At 48.6% G+C, this 13,527-nt stretch overlaps 1 pseudogene; it reads right to left on the reverse strand.

Moving 5' to 3' along the window:
• Positions 1-239: 239 nt before the first annotated feature.
• The window catches only part of LOC100982659 (spliceosome RNA helicase DDX39B-like), a 39,117-nt pseudogene continuing 25,829 nt past the window's right edge, over positions 240-13,527 (reverse strand).

Below are 13,527 nucleotides of genomic sequence, written 5' to 3' on the forward strand. Positions count from 1 at the left end.
TCACTAAGTGCTCAACCCTTTCAATAGAGGCCATTAGTGTCGCTACGGGGAGTGTGGATTCTGGAGCCAGACCCCCGGGGTTGGAATTCTGGTTCTGGCACGGCCTTGCTGGGCTCAGTGCCCTCAACTATGAAATATTTACCGTATATAATATGAGTCTAATATATATATGTTTATTATATAGCATATAATAAATAAGTATAATATATAATATTATCTATATATATTTTTTGTTTTTAGTTTTGTTAAAAAACCATTCTGACAAATCAGAAATGGGGGTTCAGGAGTGGTGGTGATGCAAAAGAAGGAAGCCATGGGGTGGGGGCTGTCAGGGGTGGGGGCACTGGTGTCTCCTTCACCCCCCCACCCTGATGTGTCCTCTCCTGAAGGACAGACGGTCATATTCTGCAATGTGTCCTCTACCATGTCCTTTACCATGTCTTTTCAAAGCAGGAGAAGATGTCTCTCTCATCAGGCAGATCACTACGATTGACCTCAAAGCGATCCTGCATGTCATTGAGGATCTTGGCATCATTCTCGTCAGACACAAATGTGATAGCCAAGCCCTTGGTGCCAAACCGGCTGGCTCTGGCCACCCAATGCAGGTAGGTGTCAGAATCCTCAGGCATGTCATAATTAAAAGCAATGTTCACCCGCTCAATGTCCATTCCTTGGCCAAATAGGTTGGTAGCCACAAGAATTCACCATTGAAAATCTTTAAACTGCTGATACTGAGAGAGCCTCTGCCCTGGGGCATCCCGCAGTGGATGGCAATGGCTGGGAAGTTCTGCTCCACCCAGTAGCCGGGCTGAGGCAATGCGCCGCTGCACAGACTTCAAAAAGATCATCACCTGGTTGAACTCAAGGACATTCAGAAGGTCATAGCGCTTCCAGTTCTTCTGGTTGTCCTTCAGTTTCATGTAGTACTGCTGCAACCCATGCAGCATCAACTTCATCTCATTATCCACGAAGATCTCCACTGGATCTTTTTTTTTTTTTTTTGAGACGGAGTCTCGCTCTGTCGCCCAGGCTGGAGTGCAGTGGCGCGATCTCGGCTCACTGCAAGCTCCGCCTCCCGGGTTCACGCCATTCTCCTGCCTCAGCCTCCCGAGTAGCTGGGACTACAGGCGCCCGCTACCACGCCCGGCTAATTTTTTGTATTTTTAGTAGAGACGGGGTTTCACCGTGTTAGCCAGGATGGTCTCGATCTCCTGACCTCGTGATCCGCCCGCCTCGGCCTCCCAAAGTGCTGGGATTACAGGCGTGAGCCACCGCGCCCGGCCCTCTCCACTGGATCTTGCATGAACTTGTGGCAGACTGGACGGATCTCTTTGCTCAAGGTAGCCCTGAACATCATGACCGGCTTCTCACGGTGGGGTCATGCGAAAAATTCCCTGGACATCCAGACACATGTTGAGCTGTTCAAACGTCTTATATCACATTCATTTGAAATAAAGTGTTTTATGTGTTTGAGGTTGAGGCTCTTATTTCCAGCCAGGGCTAGGATACAGCCTGGAGTCCCCACGACGATATGCAGGCAGTTCTTCTTCAGCACCTCTTCATCCTTCTCGATAGACCACCAAAAAATACAGCAACCTTGACATTGGGCATATATTTAGAGAACCGACCATGGCATGGGAAGCCAACAGCGCCTGTTCCCCAGAGTGGAGGAGCAGAAGTGGATGAAAACATGCATAACCCGTGCAGCAGCATCTGATGCACGGCCATCCCCTGTGAGTGGTAGCTGTTACTACTCTTCCAGTTACTAAGGCTGAAAACCCAAGGGTCATCCCTGATTCCCCCTCCCCTCATTCCAGCACCCTCGCCGCCATCCCATGCAGGTCCCTCCATTTCTCAGCCCTGCACTCCCTCCCCAGCCCATGCGACTCTCCTCTCTTGCCGGCACTGCTGTCCTTGTCTCCTTTCAGTCCAGCCTCCTCTCGCCAGCCAGAGGGACTTGTGAAGATGAAAATTGAATTATGCGACTCCTCTGTTGGAGTTCTGAAGAAAGCCCAAACTTTTTGCCATGGCCTACAGCAAGGCCCTAGCGAGTCATCCTACAGGAAAGAAATAGAAATTTAAACAACAAAACAGTATTTTGCCTTCAGATTAGCAAAGATTTTTAAAAATAAAAATAAGATGCAGTGTTGGTGAGGATGTGGTAAAACTGCAGTTAGCCTGAGAACCTCCTGTTCCAGCATTTTGAGGTCAGGGAAAGATGTCTGACAACGGGACTGAGAAGGAGTTGGAGAGGGGAGAACCAGGTCAGTGGAGGTTAGGGAAGCCCAGAGGAGAGAGTGTTTCCAGAAGGAAGGGGGTTCTCTTGGGTCAAAGGCCACTGAGAGGTCAGAGAAGATAAGGACAGAGAACTGACCATGGCTTGGGCCATAGTGGTTCCAGTGGAAGGGAAGAGGGAAGCCATATTGCCACAAAGGCAGAGAGAGAACCCCACGAGTGGCAAACGCAGAGTGTGTGTGCATGCACGTATGTGTGTGCCTGTGTGTGTGTGCACGTGTGTGCGTGCACGTGTGTGTGCGTGTGTGCACGTGTGTGTGCGTGCACATGCGTGTGTGCACGTGTGTGTGCATGCATGTGTGTGTGCACGTGTGTGTGTGCGCGTGTGTGTGTGTGTGTGCATGTTGGTGGTGGCAGCTGAAGCAGTCGAGGAGATGGTAAGGAGACAGCAGCCCAAGGAGAAGTCTGGAAGGTGAGGAGAGCTCTCTGGGAGGTGCAGGGAGAGGGTAGGTTGACTGAGAGGGTCCTGAGAGCCTGGCTGAAGAGTGGTAGGAAGTGGGAAGGAAGGAACTTCAGGAAGCGGCAGGCTTTGCTCAGTGTCCCAAGGGGAGCCCAGCTTAAAACTCATTAGAAAAAAACAAAGGAAAGCACCTGAGTTTGATGAGTTTGGTTCTAGATGGCAATTCCTCCTGGAGCCTTCTTAATTTCCTTGGTAAATAAGATCGCTTTGATCACTGCCTCAGAGAAAACTTAATTCTGATATGGAATGTCTTGAGTTTGTATCAGTTTGCGGATTCTCCACGGGAAAAATGAGCTGGTGGTGAAAGGGTCCCACAAGAGGAGAAGACAAACATCTCTCTCTCTCTCTCTCTCTCTCTCTCTCTCTCTCTGTGTGTCTGTCTGTCTGTCTGTCTCCTAGTTCTAGTTAGAACTAGGAGAGCAGGTAAGGGTAATTTGAGTCCATTTGTTGGGACAGGGCAGTTGGGTAAGGATGGGGTTAGGGACTATTGTTTGGAGCTCAAAGACAGTAAAATGCTTTCAGTTTTGGTGACTCAAAATGTGGGTTATGGGGAGAGGCATATAAGAAAACCCCTTTCCTTGCCAATCTGAGTTCCACATTTCCTTCCAAATCCTGCTTAGAGTTCGCCACCTCCAGGAAGCCTTCCTTCCTACCTCACCTCAGTCCTGGCTGTGACTGGTCCCTTCTTTGAGCCTAAGTTGGCCTGGACAGATTCGTATCATTGGACCAAGGGTGGATGCTCACACTGCAGCATCTAGGGGAACCTCCCTCTCTCTGGGCCTTGATTTCATCATTTATACATCAAAGAGGATGATGGTGACTCTGGCCCTTGCAGTCTCTGGTACTGAGGGCACCCAGGGAGGGTGAGAGTAGGCAGGGCAGGGAGAAGCAGCAGACATCCCTGTTATCTATGGGATGTTATGCTAGGGCTTTTTCATCCATTACCTCATTGAACTTCACAACAATCCTATGGATCTGGAACTATGACCATTCTCATTTTACAGATGAGGAAATAGAGGCTTAGAGACGTTAAATGATTTGCCCAAGGTTGGTCTCACAGGAAATGGCCAGGCTGCATTAGACACAGTCACCTGGCCTAGGCAGGGAGGCCTTGCCAGGAACCTGGGGAGGGGCTGGGCGGACCCTGTGGCACATTCCCCCAGGGTCAGCAGGAGCCTCTGAGAGTTCCCCTGCCTCTCTGATCTCTTGCTCTACTGACTGTGTGCTGTCTGTCTCAGTCTTGGAAACTCCTAGGGACTGGAATTACACACTGTCTTTTCTCTAGGTCAAGGACTGAAAAATTAAATTCTTACAGGGCCAGGCAGTAATTAAGTGAAGTGGGCAGAATAAGTGCAAATTCGTTTGTTGCCTGAGTGGTGGTAAATGCAGCTCCTGAAGAGCACTTGCTTCTCAGGGATGGCTGCTTCTCAGCTCCAGCGAATTGTTACCTCCTGGTATCAGGGCTCAGTGTTATCAGAACCTCTGATCTTTAAAGAGAAGCTGCATTTCCTGATTTCTAAAAGTTGGTCTAAATCTGCTGGTTCTGAGCAGTACTTTAAAACAACAAATGAATACATGAATAAAATACATTAACAGACTGAATGTTGCTCTGCCAGGTGACAGTTTTGCAACCTCTGAAGCCTGATTTCATCCTTGCCTTGTCCAGGCAAGCTGGTTGAAAGTCTCCTCTTCTATGGTTGCTCAGGAGGTGATGCTGATGCCTTTGGGTGGGACCATGGTTTGGTGTTTGTGATGAAGTGGGAAGAAGTCTCCCAGAAGTCTCTTACCTTACCACTCCTCCATCCCCACTGCCCCCACAACCCTCAAGCACACTTCAGTACTTTCCAAGAGTGGGACAGGTATTGACAAGAGTGGGTCCCAGTTTCAGACCTCTTTGAGTAGTTTTCCAACTGGACTTTGAACAACAATGTGAAATGGCATCCTGACAGGAATAGCAGCCCCTTGAATTTATGTCCTCCATCCTCAAAATTCTCTGAGGAGATTAGAGACATAGTAGCTGGGGTGAGGTGAATGTCATACACACATTCTAAGATGACCAACACATAAGGGAACAAGACACTATGACCAAGTACCAGTAGAAACAATAGACAATAGAAACAGAGTCATGCAGACTTCAGATATTGGAATTATTAGACATAGACTATAAAATAACTATGCTTACTATGTTCAAAGAAATAAAAAACACCAGCTTGAAAACTTCAGCAGGGAACTGAAAACTATTAAATACATAACAAATTTTTAAAAAAGGAATTCTAGAACTAAAATGCAATAGCTAAAATTAAGAACTTGATGGGTGAGTTTTAAAGCAGATTAAACACAGCTAAAGAGAAAATTACTGAATTGGAATTAAGGTCAGATGAAACTGTTCAGTGTAGCACTGAGAGAAAAAAAGATGGAAAATACAGAAAAGAGGGTAAAAGACAAGGAGGACAAAATGAGAAAGCCTAGCGTATATTTAATTGAAGTCTCAGATGAAAGGAGAAAGAAGAGAGACAGAAAACCAGGTGGAAGAAATATTTAAATTTTCTATTACAGAGGAAAGACATCAGTTTATTGTTCAAGAAGGGTTCAGTGGTGGATTGATCCGTACCAGACACAGGAGGGTTCAGCCATTCACTGGCTCAGAGGGGTCAGAAATGACTCGCAAATCACTGGGCCTATATGGGAATTGAGCCAGAGGTCTCTAGCCTAGGAGAAATGGGATTTGGGAGAGTAACAGAAGTGAAGCTTTCATTCATTTACTTCACTAATTTACAAATTGATTCATTTGTTCACTTACTTATCAATTCAATGTCTATTTTTTGAGCACCTAAGAGGTTTGAGTCACTATAATTGGCATTTGATCAGAAAATGAAGAGTCTTCATTTTTTTTTTAATTTTTAGAGACAGGGTCTTGCTATGTTGCTTTAGCTGGTCTTGACCTCCTGGGCTCAAGCTATCCTTCCACCCCATAGTCCCAAGTAGCTGGGATTACAGGCATGCACCACTGTACCCAGGTGAAAGTCTTAGTTTTAAAGAAAATGTTTGTCCTTGAATGAGGCAAGATGTTTAGGGAGTTTAGTGTCTGGGTGCCCAGAGGCAACATGGCACATGGAGCCTATGATGATGGGAATTAGAGGCTGGTTTGGGGACAAAGGTAGTTTGATGGGAAATGACCAAAACTAGTACCTATGAAGATGTTGGCCCATCTGTGAAGATAGCAGTCACTCCAGGAAGAGGTAATTTGGACTGCAACTCAGCAGCTTTGCTACTTTGAGTGGAATTGGTAGGATTTTTGAGAACCTGACCAACTTAATGTTATTTTCATTTTATTCATTTTCAATAAGATTTATTGTAATAAAAGGAGCCTGCCTAAACTATACTAAAAGGAAGAGTATGCTGGTATCAGCTACAGAGAAAGGTGACACAGCAGTCCTGTAAAGGTGACATGTGGGCATTAAGGGAGGGCATTCCAAGGTACATCTTCAGGGTACAAAGCCAGGACTCTGAGCAGCTATCCCACCTGGGGATTTGGGAAGGCTTACAACACTTGAGCCACATGTAAACTTGGCCACTAGCACCCTCTATGGCTCTCTCTCAACTTTTTGGGCTCTTAGACCCCTTTGAGGTTGCAATGAAGCCTGTTACCAGAAAAGCACACTTACAAACAACAGTGCAAATTCAGGGGATCCCTGGATCCTAGCCTAAAATCCTTTGATCTATTCACTCCTTTATTGTAATTTGGGAAAACTGAGGTCTTCATTGGTAGTGGTTGTTTAAATTCATGCAGTTGGTGGTAGAGTTAGGGCTCTGTTTCAGGTGTCTTGCCCTCTGGTTTGCTGCTTCTCCCCACTTGCTCCTCCCCTCTCCCCCTAGAGCTCTCCTGGGTGGAGTCGTGCCGCTGTGTTTTGTGTGAGAGGCAGCACTCTCACAGGACATGGTGTGGGGGAAGTTCAGCTCATTAAGTTGCATGGGGTAGAATAAGGTTCCTGAGAGGTTTTGGGGGAATATCAGTAGGTGGAGGGCCCAGAAGGGGATACCCTTCTGGAGGAAGGGATCCTTCTCCTGCAGGACCTGGGAGTACTAGCTGCTTTTTAATCCAAAAGGCACTGGAGAGTGTGCAAAAGCACTTGGATAGACTAGGGATGTGATAAAAGTGTTGTTAAAGGAAGCTGATTCCTATAGTCACGTTCTTCCCTCTCTCATAGCAAACAGGTCTCCAGGGCGACCCAGTGCTTGGGAGACAGCCCAGATTCCCAGTGTGACCTTAGCCTCAGTTCATCCTTCCTGAAATCCACCATACCAAAGCTTTGGGGGCAGGTGGAAGGCTCTTAGAGACCCCAGTTTTGTAGGACAAATTCCCCTCTGATTTGCTCTCCTCTCTTTTCTGTGTTGCTCTTTCCTCTTGTCTTCCCTGTCTGTTGCAGGGAGAGCACAAAGAGGAGGTAGGGCACAAGCACCACCCATCAAACTCTCACTTTCTTTCAAGAAAAAATTACAATTATGAAAGATTTCACCATTGGGTCTAAAAATACCACAATGCAAATGCCTCTGTTCCCCCAGTCCTCTTCCCTCTCTCCTCATCATTGTGTCCCTTTCTTCATCAGCACCGCTGATCGACTACACTCTGGGGGAAGGGGGTTCATGTGGAAGCCATTGGGATCTTCAGCAGCAGAGAGGAGAAGTGAGGATGGGGAGGGGAGAGGCGAGGTGTGGTCAGAGCCAGGTGCAGCTGGGAAAGAGGGAGGCTGGAGTACTAGGAGTCCACAGCTTGCTCAGACCAATGTGCACTGTGGGAGGGGCAGTGAAGCAGCCTCTGGCTCTTGCTGCTGAATGGTGAGCAGTTTCCTGGCACACTTAGCTGGAGGTAGCCTTCTCCCTCTTCCTGGTGAAAGTTTGATGTGGAGTTTATTGATTCCATTTACCACAGTATTTTCCTTAAATATTTTTTGAGTCTAATGCACACCGTATGCACCCATAATGGCTCTAGCTAGCCTTGTTTTTCTGTAGAACCAATAAAGCAATTTGGAGGAGATGAAATTGAACTCAGAGGCATCAGGAGAGGGTGGCTGGAGATGTGCACAGGGAGGGAAGGATGAGCCTGAGATAAAAGACCCAGGCGGTGGAGACATTCAGGATTGAGGGGCAATACAGCACTGTGATGACAGAGAGATGGGAAGGAATGGAAAAAAGAAAAGAAGTCAGGCAAGCCAGGGGATAAGGAAACACTAGAGGGGGAAAAGGGAGGGAAAAGAGAGATTGAAGAGAAAAAGGAAAGAGAAGGAAAGATGAAAGAATATATTAGAGCCAACCCACAATTTTGTGTGACCTTGGGGATATGGGCGAGTTAAGTCTATGGGTGGCCTTCAAATTACTCTCCAGAGTCTAAGTCTAATTCTAATCTCTTCTCTCGCTCACCCAGCCTTTCATGAGAAAAGCAAAATAGACATCTGTGTTGGACTGCAGTGTTGTCTGCTTCCCCAGCATCCATTCACCCCTCTCTCACTGCAGAGCAGCCATGTTACCTGAGCAGGACTCAACTTCTGGGTTGGTCCCTAATGGGCTAAGCCAATGACAGTATTCTTACCTTCCCTGGCCTCAGTGATTGGGTAAGGAAAAGGCATATAACCCAGCACCAAGCCAATCAATGCATAGGATTCTCTTGGCCATGGTTATTGGCTTGAGAGCTACCTTGTGATGTAAGTTGGTCCAATCAGAGAGAAAGTTGGGATTTGTGGTAAAAGTTGGGAGTAAGAAAAGCCTTTTAAACCTCCGTGGTTATGAAAAAGGAAGCATGTGACCCCGGAGGTGCTAGCACACATTTTGCTATTGTGAGGGAATTCAATCTGAGAATGGGCCTGATACATTAGAAAAGGAGAGTGGAGAGAATCACAAAGAAATGTAGCCAAGGATTATGAGACATTACCAACCTCTGGGTGAAACCCCTCCTGAAGCTGACATTTCCCCTGGGGATTCCAATTTCATGAGTCAATAGATTTCCTATTGGTTAAGTAATTTTGAGTTTGATTTTCTGTTATATACAGTGGACAGTATAATATCTTTACATTTGATTCCTTCTGTTCTTTCAGCTACAGGCCTCATGAAAGCTTTTGCAGAGTGTATCTGCAGGCCTGAGTTGGGCAGGGTTCCGGGGGAAGACTGGGCTTCAGATGAACTCCTCTCCCAGAAGCTTAACTCAGTCCCCAGGGTCAGGCTGGTAGGGGGAGGGAAGGAGGGAGGAGTAAAAGGCCAGAGAATCCACATTCTGGAAGGTCAGGCCCTTTCCACTCAGCTGGGCAAACTCTCCCTGCTCAGCCCCGAGTCAGTCTTCAGAGCACCTTTCAGCTCCAGGTACAGATTCCCCAGACTGGGATCCAAGACTGACCCTCCTGGACTCATGTTCCACTGCTCCCCTCTGTGTACCCCACTGCCAGCCAGATTCCAGCACACCACCCCTCTCCTCCCCTGCCTATCTGCTACTGGGGGTCCCTTTGCCTGGAAACTCCCACTCCTATCTGTTTGGATGTCACTCATCTCTCAAGCCCTGCCTCAACACCACCCCTGAAGCCTCCCCTGACTTTAATAATCCACCCAAAACCCTCTTCCTCCTGCGGGAGCTTCATCTGAATCTGTGTGAATTGTGGTTGGGTGGGTGGCATGAGAAAATGTGTAGTTTGAAAAGTCATATTCAACGTGTCTATTGTTTTTGTCCATAAACTGCCAAAAGTTAGGTTAACAAACTGCTCTGGATTAATGGAATTATACTTCAGACAGCAAGAGAAAGCATTACTGGGGTCATAGGCTAAAAAAAAATGTTGAGAACTCACACTCTAATTGATGAATCCTCTTCTCTGTTCGACTTCTAAGGGCCCTTGCACCTTTCTGTAGCACTCTCTGGGCCCTGCCTTACACTGCAGTTGTTTGTATATTGATCTTGCTCCTTTGCTAGGTCATAACCACCACTGACTGGCAGAACTGGGAGGGCCTTGGGATATCACCGGATTCAGGGATCCACCACCTCTTCTTCACGAGTTGCACGTGAGCAATGGTTCACCTTTGCAGTGAGCTGCTAAGGTTATTTTAAAAACTGAGTTTGAAAGCTGTCACCCCTCACCTTTCTTTCATATTCAAGAAAGCATAAAAGAAACTGAGTGATTCTGGAACAAAGAGGTCATTGCGTGGCTTTTAAAAGGCCTTCGTGAAACCATGGTCTTGACAGCTTAATTTGTAGAGATAAAATGCTTTTTGCTACATTTATGAAACAACTCTTTGCATCAGCAGCACCAAGCTTGGAGGCCTGGGCATAGCTTTAAGCTAGGGCTTTGTGTTCGTCCGTTTGCATTGCTATAAAGTGATACCTGAGGCTGGGTAATTTATTTAAAAAAGGAGGTTTATTTGGGCTCAGGGTTCTGCAAGCTATACAGGAAGCATTTTGGGAAACCCAAAGGGATCCCCCAACAGCAGGAATGGGACAGCTCTTCCTGGCTTCTTGGGAGGTAGGGGAGGCTGTGAGCCTCCTTCTTCCTCCATGTCACCCTCACTGGGTCAAACTTCAGAGCAGGGACAGGTGAGAAATAAATATTCCCAGGTAGGTGTGGGGGACCTGAGAATATTGGGGCTTGTGGACTGCCTTCTGTGTGTGGCCTGAGATGAAGACAAACCTCCCAGAGAAGGTCCGGGTTTGGCGTGGCCCTGGGTCAGACGTGGTGCAGCCCTGGTTGAGGGAGCTGTGCAGGGCGGTTCTTAATCAGTGTTCCTGGCTGCCAATGCCCTGCATCCAACACAGCAGAGGATCTGGGAGTTCCATGTGTCCCAGAGGGGAGATTGCAGAAGTGTGAAAGAATTGTGGACATACAGGCCTGGAGTTAGGATGAGGAGGTCACGTGAGGGCAGATGGTGGGAGAGGCTGGGACCTCATCTGGGAGTGTTATCCGATGTCAGAAAAGATCAGCTGCAGCCAGAGGGCAACAGGTTGGACACCCAGAGATAGGTGGCCCAGGGGAATAGCTCATGGAGGCTGACAATAACCCAGAGGACAGCAGGTGGGCTGGGGGCCCTGCCCTGGCCACCACAAGGAGACACAAACTTCCCCCATCCCAAGGCCATCCAAGGAAGGAGGATGGAAGAAATAGTGCTAAAAGGGACTTTTAAATGGAATTACTGTTTAATGGTAAGTTGATCACCACCCCCTCCATCCCTTAAGACCCCCACACCCACCAAACTGTGAGCAGGGATGGACAACCTGGATCAAGAAGTGGTCAGCGATGGAAAATAAAGTAACTTTGTCTTACCAATCCGAGTTATTGTGTGTACATTCCATCCCTTATTGCAGTAATTGTAATTTTGATGAGTGATAAGAAAGGGAAGCTCAAGGTGCTGTGAGAATATGTATTGGGACATCTGACCTCGTTTGGGACATCAGAGAGGGCTGCCCAGAGGAGGAGAAGTTTAAGACAAATTCTGGAAGATGTATATGTATAGGGGTTCATGGGAGTGCAGAGGGAGGGCAGTGTTCCAGGAGTGGGTGACCCTTGCTTCTTTATCCTATATGAGAACCCCCCCAGAGTCCCTGGGCTGGGCTACCCTAGCCGATCTCCCCATCTCCTGTCCAGGGCCAGGAGCAAGGGGACTCTTCCCAGAGGCCCTCGGGGGCTGCTGGAAGGGATACATGTGAATACAGCCTGGGCTGAGCCTCTGGCAGGAAGTCTGACAGTTGGTTGTCCCTGACCTCTCAGCCAGCCACAGCCCCTGATGCCTTTGCTAACTGAGCAGGGTTGGGGTAGGAGAACTCCCAGCCCCCATGTCCCCTGCTGGTCCATATGCCCTGCTGTTCAGCCAGGAGTTGTGTGTGGTGTTGGCTGCTCCGCTTAATGGTCGGGAAAGGAGGCAATCATGTCCCTTCCATCTGCCGGCTGAGAGCCCGTGCAGAGGAAGCCCATTAGCAGCCCCTGCTCGTGTGCCAGCCTCAATTAGCCTAAGCGGGAGCAAAGGGCAGCACGGGTAATAAAACCTGCAGCCAGGCAGCATGGGGCTGGGGATCCCTGGAAAGGCTGGGAACCCAGGAGAGACCTGGGTGGGGGCATAGATAGCATTTGGAGGGATCTGTGAGGGTAGACAAAGAGAAAGGCAGGTATCAGCTATTTCCTTGCTCCTGCTTTGAAAGAAAATGTTCCAGATTGGAATCAAAACTGCAGGACCAGAAGTTCTCATTCATTGAAAGCATCTGGACCCAGGCTGAGTGAAAGCAAATGGACTCCAGTTCAAGAGGGCAGGAAGTGGATTCTCAGACTGGAGGGGCAGGGATGGGGGTGGAGACAGGGCTGAAGCCTGGATTGGCTGCAACTCTCCAGGAGCAGCGCTGCTAGTGAGCTGGCCAAGGACAGTGGGCGTGGGGGAGCTGTGGCAGTGGTGCTTCATATGGGGTGGGTGGGAGCTGAGGCCACAGCCTGGGGTTTCCAGGGAGCACAGGGACCCCCTAAATAGACCTTGCAGAGCACCGGGTGGATGTGAGGAGCTGTAGGCTGGGCCCTGGCTATTGGGGAATTAATTTCTCCATGATTCCCCCCATCCTTTTCCAGGATTCCCAACCCTCATAGAACAGCCAAGGAGCGGGTCACCGGATGCCTCGTTAAAGTTGAATTTCAGGTAAGCAACAAATAAATAGATTAATATAGGTATGTCCCATACAATATGTGAGATATATTTACACTAAACAATGATCCATTACTTACCTGAAATTCTAATGTAACTGGGCACTTTGGGTTTTTTCCAGAGAGTGATGGGGGACCTCCCCCCAGCGTGGGGTCTGCATCTCTCCTGGAGGAAGGAGGGTGTCCTGTGCTGACTGCTGGCTCTCTACCCCAGGCCCATCCCGGGGGTGTGCAGGCCACTGTGAGAAGTCACTGGATTCCCTGGCTGACTCTGGTGGGGCCCTCCTTATACAGGCAATGGAGGGGAGACTGCTTCATGAGGGCCACCCAGAGCTCTGGTGGGCAAGACAGACAGACAGAGGAGGTCTGGGGAGAGGGGATCCTGTAGGGAAGAGTGGAGGGCCCAGGCCCATGGGAGGCCCGTTCTCACCAGCAGGGCCCGCAGTGTCTCTGGGTTCCTGCGGCTCCTTGCTCCGCTGTGCTGCCCTTGGTTAGCCGACCAGACTCAGTGATGAACTTTCAGAGCACAAATCTGACCATGCCATTTTCTTTCACAAAACCCTTTGGTGACTCCCTTTACCTTTAAGTCAGTCAAAATTTCTTAGCATTCCGGCCCCCTGCCTGGCTCTCCATCCTTATCTCCGTCCACACTGTGTGCCATTCTACCCTAGCGAAGTTCGGCCACTTGCAGTTCTGTAAACAAACCTTGCTCCTTCATGCTACAGGCGTCTGCCTAAGCTGTGGCCCTTCCATGGAATTCTTGACTATACTCCTTCCTCACCCTTCCATGCTATTTGCCATTCAAGATCAAGCTTAATGAGTATCTCTTCTTAGAATCCTTCCTTGGCTCCTCTTCATCCTGTCCTCAGGAGAACTCAGACCTGGGACAGGCTGGATATGCCCAAATCATACTCATGTATTGTGCTCCAAAGTACTCCGGCTCCTACATTCCCCACCTCAGTGAACAGCTTCCCCATGTACCTGGCATCCAAAGTAGAAACCCCATACTTCTCATTCACCCTCCCCAGTTACCCTTGGTCCCCACCCCATTCAAGTAGCCGTCAAGTCTGGTCATTCTCACTCCTAAGGATGGCCCAGGTGGGGCCATCTATTTTGTCTGCA

The sequence above is a fragment of the Pan paniscus genome, chromosome 9, assembly GCF_029289425.2.
Source record: "Pan paniscus chromosome 9, NHGRI_mPanPan1-v2.0_pri, whole genome shotgun sequence".
Lineage (NCBI taxonomy): Eukaryota > Metazoa > Chordata > Mammalia > Primates > Hominidae > Pan > Pan paniscus.